At 40.7% G+C, this 12258-nt stretch overlaps 1 protein-coding gene across 6 annotated transcripts in view; it reads right to left on the bottom strand.

Moving 5' to 3' along the window:
- LOC149319097 (Krueppel-like factor 12) overlaps nucleotides 1–12258 on the bottom strand; it is a 261087-nt gene that overhangs the window by 78438 nt on the left and 170391 nt on the right. The gene's annotated exons all lie outside the window — the stretch shown is intronic.

The raw sequence follows: 12258 nt of genomic DNA on the forward strand, positions 1-12258 counted from the left end.
TTGGCTGGAAAGCAGGAAAGCTGGACAGGAAATAACATTTTGATTTGTGGACACCATGCTGTTTGTTGCGCATGTGTGCTGGGGGCATGTACTCTGGGAAGGGAATGTGACTTGTTTTCTTTTTTGAAAATTATTTCTAGTGATGAATGTGTTCACACTGAAATTCACAAAACACAGATTTTCAGCAGCTCAGATGGAAATAAATAAATGATTACAAACAATGATAATAAATGCTTTCTCAATAATAATAACAACTTCATTTGCTGCTTCAGCACATTAATGAAAATATTGGGAGAAAATATTTTAATGCAGAACTGTGTTTTGATGATGAATACAAACAACATGAGGATGTGCTGGTTTCAACAGCTGATATTTTAGCACCATGCTGTTAAATTTTAAAAATGCACTGAAAAAAGAACACCTGGAGAGGTTCTGTGGATTAACGTTTGCAACATTTAAACAAGTCCCATTAAACTATGGGGAACCCACTTTACGTTTGTGCTTTTCAAACTTCTGAAAATTTAGATACACATATTTCTGTTTTGAAATTGGAGACAGAACTTTAGAACCCTGAAAGTTTAATTTTAGAATATGAAAAAAAAGTATTCTGTTTGAGTAACTGATCTATGTGTATCTTATGATCTGAAGGGTGTAAGTAATAATAGTAAATTCACTAGAACTTGTTCAGATGTCGTGCTAAATTAGGGCTCATTTGCTCCCTTCTCTACAGTCCTCTTCTGTTGTAAATGTAAAACTGGAGGCTATTGTTTCCATTTTGAACTGACCATAAGCTATGGACAATTTTGACTACTGTTTGTTGAAATAAAACAACTTTCTAAATGAAGATATGAAGTTGGCATGTTTATCAACCACTAACAGCCCTTATTATTAACAGCTAATAAAAAAGTAAGTCAGAGCTTCTGATCTTCTCTTGTGGTTGGCTAGAGAAGAAAAAGAATGCTGAAAAGTTGAAAGTCTGCATAACAGTCTGCAAAAGTCTATTATGTATTATACTATGCGTAATAGTACAGATTAATGTTTCAACTCAGATGTTCAGAGAAACAAGCCAGGCTTCACTGATATCAGAAACAGGTTGAGTCTCCCTTATCTGGAATTTTGGAATCTGAAATACTCCAAAATTGTCCACATGGGTGGATGCATAGTAACACTTTTCCTTTTTGATGGTTCAGTGTACACAAACAAGGGAGAGAAGAACCACTGGACCTCATCCCCTTTCCCTCCACCATTCCCTTCTCCTTTTGTTTCATGTCTTTTAGATTGTAAGCCTGAGGGCAGGGAACTGTCTGATTAAAAATATTAATTGTAAGCCACCCTGAGAGCCATTAGGGCTGAAGGGCAGGATATAAATACCTAAATAAATTAATAAATAAAAATGCTAACATCTTGAAAAATACATTGAAGCATTTATATGTTTCACTCATCATCAAACAAATCATTCAATCATTCTGTCAACTATACAATTTGGCACAGGTATCAAGACAAATACCTGCTTTCAGATAAGGACAATTTTACCTACCTGGGGCTATCTTGAAAATATCACTAGGCAAATATGAGATCCAGAATGTTGTAAATTCTAAGTTCCCTTCCCCAGCAAATATATGCAGTGTCTCTATATATTTGTAATAAAGCAAAACACACAATCGTGATTACCTTGATCTTTTTTTAATATATAAAATGGATATTGCATAGTGATTTTGAGATTAAAACATGTTCCATTATAATACGTTGCTACTGATGCAATACTAAAATGTGTATAGTGTATTTATACAGAATATATAAATACACTGTATTTATATGTGTAAATGCAGAACTAGAAATGACTTCTAACTGGTAAACGGCTAATTTATCTATCCAAAGATGGTAGAAAAGGATCCTATACATGGTTAATGGAGAAGCTTACTACAGCGAAAAGACAATAAAAGGATACATCACACATGACTCTTTTGAAGATAAATGGATTCCCTTTATTGGTTACATCAACAATATGCCATAATATTATCAAAATTTTCAACATCTCACCCAAGACTCTGGTTAAACATTTTAATACACAGTGGACCCTTTGTATACGCAGGGGGTCCGTTTTGGACCCCCTCCCTGCATAGGGGAAAAATGCAGGACCTCAAGTCCCATTGTTTGCTATGGCCATGCTCTCCTGCATGCACACTATTTTAATGCCTGGGGCTTGCCATCCGTGTGATCTTGAGTCCGTGAATGGCAAACCCGCAGACAGAGCAGGCGCACTGTATAGTCAAGTGACCAACTGATACAAAATCTTAATGGATGGACTTATTGTTGTATTTTGATTGCATTGGATATTTGTAAAATAAAAAGAATTAAAAAATAAAATGCGTGCAAGACTGCAGTGTGTTAATGCCTCAAAGCTATTTCATTATTGCCAATCTTGTTTCCCAGACAAGTATAATTCTATTTACAAGTTAGAGGTACACTTAAAAGAAGGATGGGTAAACTCTAGAGTTTAGGATCAGTTGCAGCCTCCATGCGCCCCACACACCCCAGAAAACTCCAAAGAATCCCAGTGTAAAGACTTACACTTTCAGTTTTGTAAAACCTATTGGGGTGTGGTAGCTCCAAGGCACAATCTTAATGGAAAAGTGCATTTTTCCAGTGGAAAAAGAAAACTTTGAGGGAAACAAAAATTTATAGAGAGTCAGCATGATGTTGCGGTTTGAGTGTTGGACTAGGACTCTGGGAGACCAAGGTTCAAATCCTCACTCAACCACAGAAACCCACTGGGCAACCTTGGGTAAGTCACATTTTCTCAGAGGGAGTAAATCTTACCAAGAAAACCCTAGGATAGTGTCACCATACATCAAAGTCAACCTGAAAGTACATCATCATCATCATCATCATCATCATAATAATAATAATAATAATAGATATACAATATTTACTTATCAAACCTAAACTGATTTTCCTGCATTATTCTAGCATTAAATCTAGTTGTTCCAAATTTTAGCCTTTAAAACACAACAGAATATATAAAAATAGCTTTTTAAAATATCACACGCTTTCAGAATAATTTTATTTACTAATTTAAGGCCCTTTTGCTACCTGGTAGGGTAGAACTTTAGAAAAAACTCTCTTCTGAAGGCTCATATAAAATAATCTTTTCATGTTCACACAGAGATAACAGCTACTCTATTTACTTATTCCCAGTTAAGGACATATTGGATTACAGCACCCAATGTACAAAGGCAAAATTATTAATAAACCCAATATTAGACTTAAAGATTGATATGTTACATCCAGTGCTAACTAAGAATATATTTATCTTTGTACTGGCCATCTGTGACATAGGTAACATTGAGGACAGCTACTGAAAGTCATAAATTCAGCATCAAAGCTGGAAGTTACCCCTCAGGATGGGGCTCTGATATCAGTGGACCTGCTCTAGGATTTCGTCCAAACTCTGAAGCCCAAGGTTTTAAATTTATTTTAGGGATAGAGTTCAGCACTCTGGATAGTTCCTTTAAATTCAGGTTGAAACCCAGAATTGATTCACACCCTCAGTCACACCAGAGCTAGTAGCTGCCACTGTGCTCAAAGCATACATTATATCTGTCAAGCACCTAGGTTTCAAAAGCATGAAACCTAGCTTACTAGTACTATCTCCTAGCTTAGTTCTGAATGATGCCAGCCTGCCCAGCCATTACGATGGAATTCTATGTGTAGCAAAAGATTCAGAAACAATCTAAAAGCTATGTATGCTGGATAGTACTCTGTTGCCTTAAGGAGATAATGAAGATCCACATTCCACCAACTGCCTCCTGCCAGTTGAATACATAGTACGTGGAGCAACAATCTATTTTTTTACTATCTTTTTATTTAAAAAGAAAGCATGGAAAGTTTACATTCACTTCTGTACACTGATCATGTGTCTCTAATGATATATTTAACATTGTTTTCATTTTACTTTACTTTTCTTAATATCCCCCCCTCCCCCATTTATACATTATATAACTGATTTGGTATCTACTACAGCATAACTTATAAAATATTATTCTTCATCAAATCAACATATTTCCAAGTTCAATTCACTTTCCCCTTTTGTTATTTTTAGCATTTATATGTCTGTGTATCACTGAAATAATCTTAATTCAATTTATAACTTTTTCTAGTATAATAAAACATCTCTACCTTTCTCATTTTTACAAGCTGTTTTAACACTATTATCTCTATCTTATTTGTTATACACAATATTTAGTTTCATATGTATATTTTATATAGTCAATCTCCTATTCAGTAGCCAAGTAAGATTAAATATGATAAGTACCGTATATACTCGTGTACAAGTCAACCTCATGTATAAGTTGAGGGAAGCTTTTAGGGCCAAAATCATGGATTTTGATATGGCCCGTGAATAAATTGATAGGTTTTAAGATCAGCTTCAAAGTGGAAATGGAGGCAGAAAAATGAGAAGCTTGGTTTTCAGAGGAAATGCAAAGAGGAGGAGGATGAGAAGGAAAGGTTTAGAGATTGGCTTGAAAGTGGAAGGAAATGGGGAAATGCAAAGAAAAGGAAAGGTTTGGAGATTGGCTTGAAAGTGGAGGGGAAATGCGGAAATGCAAAGAAGAGGAAAGGTCTGGAGATTGGCTTGAAAGTGGGGGGGGAATGTGGAAATGCAAAGAGGAGGTGGAAAGGCTTGGAGATTGGCTTGACAGTGGGGGGAAATGAGGAAATGCAAAGAGGAGGAGGAAAGGTTTAGAGATAGGATTCAGAAAGGAATCACTACACGCACACTCATTCTGGTGTCTACAGTTCTTTCAGCAATTACTGCCAAGGCACGGAGAGCGGGGCATCAGTGCTGCTTTTTAAAAGAGTTTTATGAGCCATATTACTGTTTGTAGTTGTAGTTGTTAACTGTCCTCCACTCGATCTCAACCCATGGTGACGGTATTGACCCATATATAAATCGACCCCAGATTTTAGGGTCAATTTTTGGGTATAAATTTCTCAACTTGTAGTCGAGTATATGCGGTAGACCATTTTGTTTCACAGTGGTTTGGTAGTAACTCCCAGTCTTTGTCCCATCCATTTTTGGGGTTCTCATTTAGTAACACTATCATCTTATCCATTTCCTAGATGTAATAACAATCTAATTTCACATAAAACAGCCTCATGTTGCATGTTCTCTAGAACAAATGAATTCTAATCCACTTGAGCAAATGTCTAAAATAAGGAGCTCCAGCAAATGGTAGGCAGAGTATGCAAACCAGGGGTGTTAACCTTTACTTGTTTCATTCTCACATCATAGAAAATAAATGAATGAATAAATAGGAACACACACATAAGCGCAAGAACGCGCATGCACACGCACACACACACACTGTGTAAATTTTTTGCACATTTTGTAGAGCTTTGTCCATTTTGGTTTTGTTTAGTTTTTTACAATAACAATTTTTTTTTGGGGGGGGGGAATCACAATGTTTATGAGGAAAATATGCTTATTTGGCTCAAACTATATTTTGAGCATATTTTATTTGATTTTACTTGCTATTGCTGCTGCTGACAAAACAACAGCAACTGACTCCTATTTTTATTCTTGCTGATAAAGAAAAAATCTTGTAGGAGTTGAGATTTTCAGTGAGGGTCTCAACCATTTCCATTTCTTTCAAGGATAAGAAAATCAGTGAATATTTTCTACACCCTAATACAAATGAGAGGAGCGAAGTACTTTCAATAAGTTTGACTAGATTTCACAGTTTGCACTAAGCTAGGGGCCAGTAGCCAAACTGGCTGAGGAATTCTGGGATTGTATCCTGCATCCACCTGATCAGTTAAGTCCCCGCCTTCACTTTTTGGGTACTCACCTGAAGTGGAAAATCAGGGTGTCATCAGAGTCCTTTCAGGCTGAAAATATGTGTTGGGGTAAAGACTTAGTGACATGGCCTGAGTTATGCACTGGGTATAGATATGTTTGCTGAGCGAAAATCAAAATCTGACACTATTCTGACAGCAATAGATAATCCACACTCCTGAATTAACGTGTAAATACTAAATGCCTTTCAAGTCTACTAGTGTTGAAAAGGATTGACTGCGCAAGGCTGATACAGACCCCAATCTAATCATTTTCAGGTGGAGGATCATACAAGGAAAAAACAACCAGTACTATGTGTCACAAGTGGCCTTCACCCTATCACCTTCAGTAAATGAGACTGTGGAAAAAATCAACCAATTACAACTGCTGTCATACAGAGCCATGCCTGACTTTCTCAACCATGCTCTCCCTTCAACTTGACTGATGTGGGTATTGAACACAGAGGAGCACTTTCTTCAACAGACTCCGCATGAGTGAAGAAAGACTTGCCACATAAAGGGAGGGTATGTGAGCCATAACAAGTAGGTAGAAGAGCACTTCATTTTTGCCATATAGCATATGCCTAGTCATTCATATTAATTTATAAAGAATGTACAAATACAAGACAGTACTCTGTGATTGTGTTTGCATGTCAGCACTGCTGAACCTGTATGCATCTTTTTAAATAATAAGTTATTTCTTTTTAATATTTCACAGTACAGAAGGAATAAGTTGACATTACACACCATTTCTCAGGACTGTTGGAAATGGCTACCTTTTGACCATTTATCAACACTTTTTATGAGATGTCAGATTTTGCCTTCACTTGTCTTCATTTGTCTTTGGTGATGCCATCACATAACAAATCTAACTGGTTCTGATATTATACTGAGATATCTAACTCAACAACCAGTTATAATATCAAAATGTTACCCTGTTCACTCTGTGTGTGTGTGTGTGTGTGTGTGTGTGTGTGTGTGAGAGAGAGAGAGAGAGAGAGAGAGAGAGAGAGAGAGAGAGAGACTTCAGGTCACCTGTTGAATTATGGCAACCCCATGAATTTCTCATAAGGTTTTGTTAGGCAAGGAATACTCAGTTAATTCCTCTGAAATACAGCCAATTTCCTACTCTGAAATGCAGCCTACAAGATTTTGTGTTTGTTGGAGGTCTCCCATCCAAGCACTAACCAGATCTGACCCTCCTTAATTTCCAAGATCATACAGGATCTGGTGCCTGAAGAGAAAAAATGGCATGTATGGGAAAGAAATAGTGTGCAAAAAGAGGTTTTTAAAAATATATATATTTTAAAAAGGGGGGTTGTATATTAGCATAATCAAAGGCCTATAACTGAGAAAATTGATCAGGTTTAATGTGGAGTCAAAGGCTTTCACGGCCAGCATCCATAGTTTCTTGTGTGTTTTGGGGGCTTTGTGGTTGTGTTCTGGAAGAGCTTATTCCTAATGTTTCGTCAGCATCTGTGGCTGGAATCTTCAGAGAATGATGGCATGGAGGTGAGTTGAGTATATACACTGTGTGATCCTTGGTTGACAGGAAGCTATTTGGACCATGAGTGATCTGGACCATGCCAACAACTATCAGGTCATAATGCACAGGGAAGCCATTGAAATCCACAAACACCTAGACAACTTCAAAAGGAAAGAAGAAACCCTTAATGTAAACAAAGTTTGGCTACATGAAAAACAACCAAATCAAGACCCAGCCCATACAAATGAAAATCACCCAGGGCCAGGAAGGTTTCCCAGCAGACAATGAAACACTAATTAAATAGACACCCTCAGGCCTTAGCACTGAACAACAGACCAACACACAGATTAACATGTAAATCACTTCATCTCAACCAAGTCACACAGTATATATATGCCCCACTCACTCCCATGCCAGCATTCTGTGAAGATGCCAACCACAGATGCTGGCAAAATGTCAGGAATAAACTCTTCCAGAACATGGCCACAGAGCCTGAAAAACCCCCAAAAAGTATGATCAGGTTTAAGTTCATCTGAAACAGAAAAAGTAGACAGTCTAGGGATTCTGTTGGTCTATTGGCCACCCCGTGCGCTAACAGACTCCCTTAATGAGCTGACTCAGTTGGTTTCGGAGCTGATGCTGGAATCACCCAGGCTACTAGTCCTGGGTGATTTCAACATCCCCTTCGCGGCCAACTATGTTCCATCCGGTGCGGCTTGTGAATTCATGGACACCATGACAGCCATGGGTCTGTCTCAACTGGTCTCGAGTCCGACGCATTCTGCAGGTAATGCACTCGATTTGGTTTTTTGTACAGACATGGAAAATCCGTGGGCGAAAATAACTAATATTTCCCCCCTGTCATGGACGGATCATTTCCTGGTGGAGGCAAAAATCAAGGCTTCTACCCAGATACCTCCCGGGGGTGGCGGACCTATTAGAATGGTCCACCCTTGAAGGCTGATGGAACCCAAAAGGTTCCAGGAAGCCCTAGAGGGGTATATGGTTGGAAATGATGGCGACTCTGTTGATGCCCTGACTAACATCTGGGACATTGACCTTTCCAGGGCTATACACAGTATCGCTCCCAAGCGTCCTCTCAGGCCTGCTTCCAAAAAGAAGCCCTGATATACGGAAGATCTCCGGGCAAGGAAGCGGGTACTGCGACGGCTAGAGCACGCCTGGCGGAAACACCAACGCTTACCCGACAAGGCTCTCCTAGACCATCTTTTGAAGGACTACGGAGAGGCGATCGATGCAGCAAAGAACTCGTTCTTTGGTGCACGCATCGCGTCCGCGGAGTCGCGTCCAGCAGAGTTGTTCAGGGTTGTGAGGGAGCTAACTCAGCTCCCTCCTGCCCCGAACCCAATCCTTGAACCTTCTAAGGCCTGCTGTGACCAATTTAACAACTTCTTCGCGGATAAAACCTCTCGGATAAGCGAAGGTCTTCATGCCAGTATTAGAGCAGAACCCAGAGTAGAGGCATCCAGAGCTTCCGTGGTCTCGGTTGTACTGGATCAGTTTGAGTCTGTTAGTACCGAGGATGTGGACAAGATCCTTAGAAGTGTTAGGAAGACAACCTGCTCTCTCGATCCCTGTCCCTCACGGCTAGCGGCTCAGGGGGGACCAGTAGTAACTGCAATGTTACACCGGATTATTAATACATCTTTGAGGAAAGGGCAATTTCCAACCAGCTTGACATTGGCCGTTGTAAAACCTTTGCTGAAAAAGCCCTCCCTCGACCCCCTGATACATAACAATTACCGGCCAGTCTCGCTATTGCCATTTTTGGGGAAGGTGATCGAGAGGGCGGTTGCAATCCAGCTTCAATCGATCTTGGATGAAACAGATTATCTTGACCCATTTCAAACCGGCTTTCGGGTGGGTTACGGGGTTGAGACTGCTATGGTCGCCTTGGTCGATGATCTCTGTCTGGGCATGGACAGGGGTAGCGTGTCCCTGTTAGTGCTCTTAGACATCTCAGCAGCTTTCGATACCATAGACCATGGTATCCTTCTGGAGCGCCTGGCAGAGGTGGGAATCGGGGGCACTGTGCTCCAGTGGTTCTGATCCTACCTCTCCGGGAGGTTCCAGATGGTGCAGCTGGGAGACGTGTGCTCCGACAAGAGGGCCCTAACATCTGGGGTCCCTCAAGGAGCCATTCTGTCTCCCATGCTTTTTAACATTTACATGAAACCGCTGGGAGAGATCATCCGGAGACATGGGGCGCGGGGTTATCGGTACGCTGATGACACCCAAATAGTCTTCTCTATGTCTCCGACTGATGCAGTGACCAGGGATGGCATCTCTCCTCTTGTGGCCTGTCTGGAGTCGGTAATGGGCTGGATGAGGGAAAACAGACTCAGCCTGAATCCAGAGAAAATGGAAGTACTCGTGATAGGTTCTCCCGGTCCAGGGATGGCGGTAGTTCCACCTGTCCTGAATGGGATCACGCTTCCGGTGAAGGACTCGGTACGCAGTCTGGGGGTGCTCCTTGATTCGTCGCTCCACCTTACATCTCAGGTGGATGCGACAGTCAGGAGCACCTGTTATCAGCTTCGGCTGATACGCCAGCTGCGTCCCTACCTGGGCCGGAGGGACCTTGAAACTGTAGTACACGCTCTGGTAACCTCTCGTTTGGACTTCTGCAACGCGCTCTACATGGGGCAACCCTTGTACCATTCCCGGAAGCTGCAATTAGTGCAGAATATGGCAGCCCGACTGGTCACTGACACATCCAGGGCCAGTCATATAACACCAGTGCTTAAAGATCTTCACTGGCTGCCTATTCGCTTCCGGGCGCAATACAAGGTGTTGGTTATTACCTATAAAGCCTTAAATGGCTTGGGCCCAGGGTATCTAGAGGACCGCCTCTCTCCATACAATCCGCCCCGCACACTCAGATCATCTGGGCAGCAATTGTTAAGAGCTCCAGAGGTTAGACTAGTTTCTACCTCCAGGAGGGCCTTTACCACCTCAGCCCCCAAACTCTGGAACTCGCTGCCCGCCGAGCTCTGCTCGGCCACCTCCCTAGCCCAATTTAAGAAGGGGCTGAAGACATATTTCTTTGAGCAGGCCTACCCTTGACTCTCGCCCAGAATACTCTCCCCCCTCTCCCCCCTTCGTCAGCATTGCTGAGCTGGCATGAGTTTGTTTTGTTTTTATTGTATTGTTTTTAATGTATTTTAATTGTATTGATTGTTCCTGTTGTACACCGCCCTGATTTCAAGAAGGGCGGTATAGAAATAAACTATTATTATTATTATTATTATTATTATTATTATAGATGCAATTTTTTTTTTGATTTTTTTTTTTGTCCTAGTAATTCAGAGGGCACTTCAGTATGATTTACTGTATTTTTGATTGGAGCAGCCTTGAGAATACCTGAGAAATCTCCAATGGACATATTCAGTGAAGCCCTGTTAGTATTACAACTAGTTATTTTTGTTGTTGTTGCAAATAATGTATATGTGAATGGCAAAAATATGTTTTTTTGAAATCCTATGCCACTAAAATACGAGAATCCTTTTCTTTCTTATGTGAATCACATTCATAATGTTAAGATAGGCTAGTCATGACATACAGGCAAACTAGGATGCCATATACAGTACTACAGTCCAAGGAATACCTTGGAGTACTACTTGATGTGATGAGGGGGGAGTGCCAGCCTTCTCTCTGTGTGTGCATGTGCCTTCAAGTTATCTGTTGATGAATTTTTAATAGAATTTTCTTAGGCATGAAATACCCTGAGAGTTTTGCCAGTTCCTTCCTCTGAAATACAGCCAACAGAACCTGGCATTTGGTGGTAGTCTCTCATCCAGGTAGTAACCCGGGCTGACCCTACTTAGCCTCCAAGATGAGATGGGAACTGGTACCTTTAGGGTATTTAGGACCTCCAGGTTTCCAGCAGTGAGGCTAGAGGGAGGCAGCATGCTTGTTAGCATCTTCTGCTTACAGCCCCTTGTTGTAGAACCCTGTTTTTCTTTTTATCTTCCTGTGTCTTGACCCTGAGTGCTGCCAAGTCTGTTTATCCATTCCCTACTTGTTTGCCTGTAGCTTTCCCTCACTGCTGCAATGACACCCATGTCCTGGTTTGTTCGCTAATGCTTATGCTCAGTTCTTATGGGGACAGCCTTACCTAAGGCAACTGCAGTGACAACAACCTCAACGAAAAAGCTTTCAGCTAGCCTGGGAGTATTATGACTGCTTGTCAGCAGCGTGCTTTCCCTCTTTTGCTCCCTGATGAATATTTGCTACCATCAGCATTTTTAATGCCTCCGATCAATGCACTGAATTAAGAAAGAAAGAAAAGGGGAGAAAGCAAACACTCTGCTAGTGTAGGTCAGAAATAGTTCAGCAATACTGCTTCCCAATACATTAAATCACCACTTCAGAAACACAAATATATTATGATTGCATTGTTATGTCTAAACTTGGTACTAGACATATTCTTTTTAAAAATGATTCAACTTAAAAAGTCTGAAGAACACTTTTGGAAAAATTAATTCTATTTTATCTTTCACAAATGTTCTACTCTTCCCTTAAGTTTTTTCCATTTTGTACGTGCATGTACATTGCTTTTTGGGTGGCTGACCTGGACTTTCCCCAAGCCATGCATATTTGCAAGACAGAGGCAATACTGTTTTGGGTCCAACCTACCCCAAATTGACAGACGACACCAGTTTGAAAGCACTGTGGGATGAATGTCTGGAGATCTGCTTTGATAAGTAAAGGAACATGTTGGATAGGAACATGACTGACTATTAGGTTGCAAAACAATGCTATAACAAACTGTTATTATATCAATATCACAATATGATCTAACACTGCAAGCTATTCTGGTGGAGCAAGGACAGCCAATGTCATTTTAATCTGCAGCAGTCACTTATAGCCAATAGAAGCAAAAATGGGAGACTCTTTTTCTCCCAACATGC

This window comes from Sceloporus occidentalis, unplaced genomic scaffold, assembly GCF_023333645.1.
Source record: "Sceloporus occidentalis isolate IW3139 unplaced genomic scaffold, rSceOcc1.0.p SCAF_2, whole genome shotgun sequence".
Taxonomy (NCBI): Eukaryota; Metazoa; Chordata; class Lepidosauria; order Squamata; family Phrynosomatidae; genus Sceloporus; species Sceloporus occidentalis.